Below are 7,989 nucleotides of genomic sequence, written 5' to 3'. Positions count from 1 at the left end.
AGAGAGAGAGAGAGACAGAGAGAGAGGGGGGATTAATGCAGCGGCTCCGAGCCATGCAGGCACTTCTGCTATTATGACCTTGGCAACTGACTGCCAGTCAGCTCAGACCTCCCAGGGTTTCTGCTTCTTTAGCCGAGGCCGTCGCCGTGTCTGTCACGCCAGAAATCCCCTTCCTCGTGCCCCCCCGGAGACGCCACATGGCGGGTAGGCAGCAGGACTGAAAAACTGTTTCTATGGGTTTCACCTTCCCTTTCTTTCCATTAAAAGTTGTGTTGTTGCTGCTGACAGACTCAGATTATTATTCCAAGTTTCTGACAACATTATGGGATGGATCCCTGCAGAGATAGACCTTTTAGTTAAAGACTAAGATCCTTTTAGGTTAACATGCAACAGCCCTGAAATCACCATCACCAAACCCACCAGACTCCATGTAAATAATCACTCCGTTAGTCGTGTATAGAGCAGCATTCTCCCCAGACTCCATGTAAATATCACTACTTTTAGCTGTATAAGCAGCATCTTCTCCACCAGACTCCAGTAAATAATCCTACTTTTAGCGTGTATAGAGCACATCTCCACCAGATACTCCATGTAAATAATCACTACTTTTAGTGTGTATAGAGCAGCATATCTCCACCAGACTCTTGTAATAATCATACTTTTAACGTGTATAGAGCAGCATATCTCCACCAGACCCAGCTAATATCACTACTTTTAGGTGTATAGGCAGCATATCTCCACCAGACTCCATGTACATATCACTACTTTTAGCATATGATCAGCATATCTCCACCAGACTCCATGGTAAATCCACTTTTAGCGTGTATAAGCAGCATACCACCAGACTCCATTAAATAATCACTACTTTTAGGGGTGTATAGCGCAGCATATCTCAATCAATGTAAATGGGTGAATTAAGAGTTTATTCCAACCAGACCAGAGTGGTGATTTTTGGAACAGTGGAAAGATGAACCAAGATGGCTGCTGGATGTTTTATTTATTTTCTGTCCACTTTGAATGAAGTGTGTTTTGTGATGATAAAAGTAATGATTATTTTCATGGAGTTTGGTGGGTTTGGCAACAGCAACCGTGCAGATGTTTTTATGTTTTAATAAAACATGTTTTTCTGTGAGTTTCAAGGAGAAGCTGCCCCCACACTGAAGAAAGCAGAAAGAGATTAGACTCCCAACTCAATCAACCTCGGCTTGAATTCTCTCTCTGAATTAGGAAAATCTGTCGAGGACAATTGGAGGTCGCAACGCACGCACGCACACACGCACACACACACACGCACACACACACACACAACACACACAACACACAACACCAGATTCTTCATTGTGTAGCTGGCGGTTTTTGGAGTGCCTGTAAGAAACAAGAATGAAAACTCACATCAGATAGGGCCTAAGACTCGACCCCGGCATCCAGTTAAGATGTGTAAGCCGAGGCTCGGAGCGCTGAGCAACATATGATTTTAAACAGCAAATATGACAGAAGTGCTGTATTTTCGACTTTGATAACCTTTTAATTACGCAGTTCCATGGCCTTTCTGACCCCGCTCTCTCTTTAGTATGTTTAAAAGCAGCCGGGGCCATTTGTTCAGGGTAACGACAGCTTTGAAGTTGTGAGAAAGAATATGCAAAAATCTGTCCTTTCATGCCGAGCAAAGTGTGCTTATTAAACAATTAGCATAGTTATTCTGGCAGTAACCACCCAGAGAGAGAGAGAGAGAGAGAGAGAGAGAGAGAGAGAAGGGGAGAGAGAGAGAGAGAAGGGGAGAGAGAGAGAGAGAGAGAAAAAATGCAGATCCTGTAAAATGCAGATATACATTCATAAAGGAACGTATATCTGTATTAATTTATCACTTCTGAATGTTTCCTGTAACTATTATGTCGGAAATGCATATTAATGTCGCACAGAAGAATGGTTCCAGTGCTTTAAAGCAGCTATATGAACTATTTTTCAAGATATGAGATAATATCCTCTTTCCAGGAATCACCTTTTCCTGGAGAGGTGGGGGTGTCCCTATGAACCTGAGGGCTGAGTGGTCTGGAGCCGGGCACAGCCCCTGGGAGCAACGTGGTACCCCCCTCTCCATCCCAGGGCCCAACTCCTGTGGGATGAACCGCTGGGGTCGGGTGCACAGGCAATAAAACAGATCCAGGGCACAAGTGGCTAAAATGGATTTCCTCAGGACAGGGTTAGGGTTTTTCTTAGATATAGGGTGAGGATCTGAGTCATCCACCCACTCAGAGTAGAGCCGCTGCTCCTTTGCGTCAAAGGAGCCAGTTGAGGAGGTTCAGCATCTGGTAAGGATGCCCCCTGGGCACCTCCCTAGGGAGAGGGTTCAGCATCTGGTGAGGATGCCCCATGGGCACCTCCCTAAGGGAGTAGGTTCAGCATCAGGTAAGGATTCCCCCTGGGCACCTTCCCAGGGAGGAGGTTCAGCATCTGGTGCAGATGTCCCTTGGGCACCTCCCTAGGGAGGGGGTTCAGCATCTGGCGCAGATGTCCCTTGGGCACCTCCCTAGGGAGGGGGTTCAGCATCTGGTAAGGATGTCCCTTGGGCACCTCCCTAGGGAGGGGGTTCAGCATCTGGTAAGGATGCCCCCTAGGCACCTCCCTAGGGAGAAGGTCCAGCACCTCACGAGGGAGGAGGTTCAGCATCTGGTGCAGATGTCCCTTGGGCACCTCCCTAGGGAGGGGGTTCGGCATCTGGTGAGGATGCCCCTTGGGCATCGCCCTAGGGAGAAGGTCCTGCACCTCCATAGGGAGGAGGTTCAGCATCTGGTGCAGATGTCCCTTGAGCACCTCCCTTGGAAGGGGTTCAGCATCTGATGAGGATGCCCCCTAGGCACCTCCCTTGGAAGGGGGTTCAGCATCTGGTGAGGATGCTCCCTGGGCACCTCCCTAGGGAGAAGATCCAGGTTTAGCATCTGGTGAGGATTCCTCCTGGACACCTCCCTAGGGAGAAGGTTCAGCATCTGATGAGGATGCGTTTCTGTGACGTTTTTGTCCCTTGTGTTGCTTTAAACCCCCTCAACGATTCAGTTGCACCTCCCAAGCATCCATTCTAATTATACCCACCAAATCGTGTGTTGGTTCCTTTAGAGTCTGCGTTCCAGCCTGTCAACCTGATCTCATTTCCATCTGAAGACGTTTCTAAAAGCCCGGCGGGTTTTTTTTATTCCACTTGCTCAGATGATCGATTGCATCTTTCCTCTATCATGTTTTCCCTCCAATTCATTTCATCAACTGTATTTTCTTTATTGTCACTCAGCCGCTGGTTTTATCCCTTCACAAATAAACTCAACGTTGTTTTGTTTGTGCAGCTAATACACTTTTTCTGCCACCGCGTATCAGGAGAACTTTAAATCCTTTTGGCTTGTTTTTCTTTTCCATCATAACCCATTTGAGTCAGATGGACAGATGAACCCTCATCAATGATCCGACAGAAGCTGGGGATGAAGATTCAGTGGTTTCCCTGGCTAGATGGAAGACGTAGGTGAGCGTATTTCGGCCAATTAGATGTTTGTAAAGCTTTTTTTTATTATTATTGTTCCTCATTGTGAGCTTTTTGTGTCTCTTTGTGGTAGTTTTGCATCTCTTTTTCTCATTTTTTGTACCGTTATTATCTCCATATCTGTGTCTAAGTACATATCACTCAGAAAGCTTAAAGACCCTGGCCCCTACCATCAGATCACATGTCTGCTGTACAGCTGTCTCATTGGCTGTGTTAGCCCTCCTACACAGTCTGGACATCTTACAACTTATTCCCACTCACATTATGGATAATTAGTCAGTTTATAGGTTATTATGTTTATACGTAATAGTCCTAGTTCATATTTAATCATGATCTACTGCACTGCTCACTTCTGCACACAGTCTACCACAGTACCTTCCCTCATCATGGTCATTGCATTTCTGGGAGTGATTTTTATTTTTATTCTTATGTATGTGTGATGTATGTGTGTATATGTGTTTGTTGTGTTATGGTTGTCTTGCTACTGGATGCCTAAAATTTGGGATGAATAAAGTATCTATCCATCTGTCTATCCATCTGCCTTTCTATCTATCTATCTATCTATCTATCTATCTATCTATCTATCTATCTATCTATCTATCTATCTATCTATCTATCTATCTATCTATCTATCTATCTATGACCAAACTTAAAGCTAAAGAAGTCAAACTCGGATCATTAGATTTGAGGAAAGTCTTTTAGTCATATTCATTCATCTTATCTGCTGCTCCTGAACCTTGCAATAGCATGGAAACCCCTCAATATTGATTTATGAATAAATACAGTTCAACAACGACAATTACTCAGCTAGTGAAAATATAAATGGTTGCCTGGAGTTTAACTCTTAATGATTCACCGGCCCACACAACAAAGCCATTCATTCAGAGACGGCAGCAGACTGCTTGATGCGGCTAAAGTAAAGATGATGGCATGATAATAAACTAGATGGATAAGGAATCTCTTGGTACCAACCATGTCATGCTAGCTTGTTGGGAAGGATTCTAAATAACCAACTACGCCCCTCCCCCCTTACAAACCCTCTATGATATGATACGCGGGGCTTGATCCCCCCTCTAACACAACCCACAGGGGTGTTTCATATATTAGGCAGGAAATACAACAAGAAAGTTATGCTAACGTCTCGCGAGGGAAGAACTGGCATGGCCATTTTCAACGGGGTCCCCTGACCTCTGAACTCCAGATATCTGAATGAACATTTGGTTCCTGGGTACCCAGCCGTCTCATCCTTACAGACATGCCCCCTTTATGACCATCCCATGTAGCTTGTCGGGAAGGGCGTTACATAACGCTCCAAAGTTAGGCTAATTTTTGGCGAGAGAACAACTGGCATGTTCAGTTCCAAAGGGGTCCCTATCCTCCGGCCGTCAGTGTGTTTCTGTGTGTGTGTGTGTGTGTGTGAATGGGAGTCAAGCTGTTCATTAGGTGGAGACAAGCGAAACCCCAGAGAGTCATGACGTAGCTGTTTGGATCTCTGCTGCGCTAAAGGATGTTTGCAGCAAGGCGGTAATTTACAGTCATCAAAACTGGCCCGTGCAAACCCCCCCCCCCCCCCCCCCCCCCCCCCCCCCTCCCCCTCCAATATCTCAGAATGATTTCCTTCACATAAACAAAGACGCTCGCTGACAACTTGAGGCAGGGAAAGCACAAATTGTTGCAGAAAGGTTCACCAGAATGCAGGGAATGGAACTGTTTTTAATGTTGAACCCAAAGTAACCCCCCCGACATTCCTGTCTAAATCAAAGAACATTACATTTCATACTGTCTATTTTATGGAACAGCAGCGACTCCGTGTCCTCTCCAATTATCTGACTCACGTTTCAGCCTTGAACGCAGCATGTTAAACTCTCTGTGCTTTAAATGATTGTTCTGAGGCACGCATATTCAAAAATACTTCTTTAAATAGCCCAGGCTGTTGGTTCAGAGAAAGAAATGTTCTATCACACACACTAATCTGCTTGAGAAGGGCTGTGAAGGCAGCGGAACAGACTGTTGATTAAATTAAATGCAAATGAGAACAAGATTTTACACTTGACTCTTCATGTAAGCCCGAGACAGTGGGATGCGTTTGCTCAGTGTTAGTCTTCCGCCACGCGCAGTCTCGTGGTCCTGACTGCGTGCCTGCAGAGAAAGCTGAAAAATAAAGTCTCAGCGTGACTACACATGAGGGAATGCCACCGGCAGCCCTGTCCTTTTCCACATCATTATTTACTGTCCCCAACATTTGGGAGCATTACACGGGTGGGTGTGCGCCCACGGAGACGTCCATTAGTGCATCATCAGCCCGCAGGAATGCCATTATTCTGGATGTTAACTTTAACATTGTTATTGTGGATGGACAGCAGAGTGAGGGAGGAGTTCAGCCGTCACTCCTTTACGCACTCCACATTAAGGAGGACATCTTCGCCAATTTGACAAGCTACAAACAGAGAAACGCAACACTTTTAGTGTCTTTATACCAAGCTTCTAGGTATGAAAAATAGCAAAAACGTTAAAAAAAAATCGTTAATGAAGCCTTTTCGTGGTTGAATGTGTCTTTCTCTCCCTAACTGAGTGTGGACTAATTTGTCTGTTCCATTACCCTTCACTCCCCGGTGTCTGCTCAGACCGGCCGTCTGGCGGCTGGCTCTTAATCTGTAGGATGCGAAACATTAACTCGGCCCTCCCCCCAGGCCGTTCTGATCCGCTCACCCCTGTAAGGAAACACAAGTAAACATACAACTAATACTCCCGTCAGCCCCAGGCCTTCTGTGGTAATAATGTGTGGGCTTTCCATATTTATGGGGACCAAACGCCCTTAAAACAAATAAAGTTGGAATAGTATTTTTAATGGCGGCATCAAGCTTAAATCTGAAAACTAGATCACATACCTATAAATGTCTGGCTCCACCCCCAATGTTTACAACATCTGGCTCCGCCCCCTATGTTTGCATCATCTGGCTCCGCCCGTGGCTTCAGTAATTTATCCCCCCTCCCACCCGTCCTGTTTCTGATCAAGTTCTCTCTTGGTCGAAGGTCAGTTTGCCTCTGAACTAATCCGTGTTGCTTGGCAACATCCGGACAATGCTCGCTAATTAAACTGGGCTGCCAAAGATTCAAATGTCAGAAATGTTTCATTATCTCTGCCGTGGAACAATAACTCAGATAATCCTAAAAACTGAAGTATGTCCATTTTGACTGCAACAGAAATCTGTTTTTGCCCCATTATTCTGCACTCCACTTCCTAATGAACCCAGCTCACAGAGCACAGTTAAATTGGATCTGCTTACGTGTGCTAGAATTGATTAATTCCCAATTAAAAAGTCTCTGTGACATCAGGACACTTTCCTAAAGGGCTTCTTAATCAATCTACTGTTAATTCCAGAGCACAAATTGATATTTAGAAAGCCACATTTGACAAACAATAATGAAAAATAGAAGGAAAGCACAGAGGCATGAAACTATCTCAGAAAATGCTTTATAGACAAAAACGTTGCAGGTGAATAACAGGCGGCAAAAATGTTGAAAAAGGGACAAATAGCTGGCTAAATGTTTAAATAGTTAACAAAGGATTACAAATGCTTCAAATAATTTCAAATACGGATGAATCATTGGTTGTGTCTGTGGTCCTGTGTCTACGAAGGATATTAAATTAGTACGATTACCTGTCGGTTGTTACTGTTTCTAGAAGCACTATAACATAGTAGAAAACTGTCTGGTGGTCTGTTTCTAGAAGTCCTATAACATAGGTAGAAACTGTCTGGTGGTCCTGTTTCAGAAGTCCTATAAAATAGGTAGAAACGTCTGGTGGCTGTTTCTAGAACGTCTATAACATAGGTAGAAACTGTCTGGTGGTCCTGTTTCTTAGAGTCCATAACATAGGTGAAACTGTCTGGTGGTCCTGTTTCTAGAAGTCCTATAACATAGGTAGAAACTGTCTGGTGGTCCTGTTTCTAGAAGTCCTAAACATATGGTAGAAACTGTCGGTGGGTCCTGTTTCTGAAGTCCTATAACATAGGTAGAAACTGTCTGGTGGTCCTGTTTCTAGAAGTCGTAGCTGCAGTGATCTGCCAGTGTCCATTCAGAGAGACTGGGGATAAATGACATAGCGTTATGTTAAACCCCTTAAAGATTCTGGGTTATGGACAAAACATTCTGGGCAAGCCACCCAGAAGAAAACAAGTCTTTCTGTTCAACAAAAATAATATTTTGGGATTTAGAAAGGCATGCATATTCCATTCGCGCTTGCAGAGTATCAATCTCCGCCACATGGCACCAGCAGCGGGGATATTGATTCACTTTATTTTCTCATCTCAGAAATGTTCCTGTGTGTGTCACTGCTGCCTCACGCTGTCACGTCTGTGTCCAATAAAGACAAAAACAACCATGAATAATTCTATAGATTTTTCCCTCACTTGTTTCATAATGTGGCTGATTTGGAGCTGTGGTTGATTACGTTCCCCCCCCCC

At 44.6% G+C, this 7,989-nt stretch overlaps 1 long non-coding RNA gene across 1 annotated transcript in view; it reads right to left on the bottom strand.

Moving 5' to 3' along the window:
- The window catches only part of LOC116674078 (uncharacterized), a 74,664-nt gene that overhangs the window by 50,864 nt on the left and 15,811 nt on the right, over positions 1-7,989 (bottom strand). Inside the window, exon 3 of the long non-coding RNA XR_004327952.1 lies at positions 6,445-6,462. This is a non-coding gene — a long non-coding RNA (uncharacterized LOC116674078). The remainder of the gene's footprint in view (positions 1-6,444; positions 6,463-7,989) is intronic.

This window comes from Etheostoma spectabile, chromosome 24 (assembly GCF_008692095.1).
Source record: "Etheostoma spectabile isolate EspeVRDwgs_2016 chromosome 24, UIUC_Espe_1.0, whole genome shotgun sequence".
NCBI classification, from domain to species: Eukaryota; Metazoa; Chordata; class Actinopteri; order Perciformes; family Percidae; genus Etheostoma; species Etheostoma spectabile.
The sequence above is the reverse complement of the archived record's forward strand: the minus strand, read 5'-3'. Positions and strand labels throughout refer to the sequence as shown.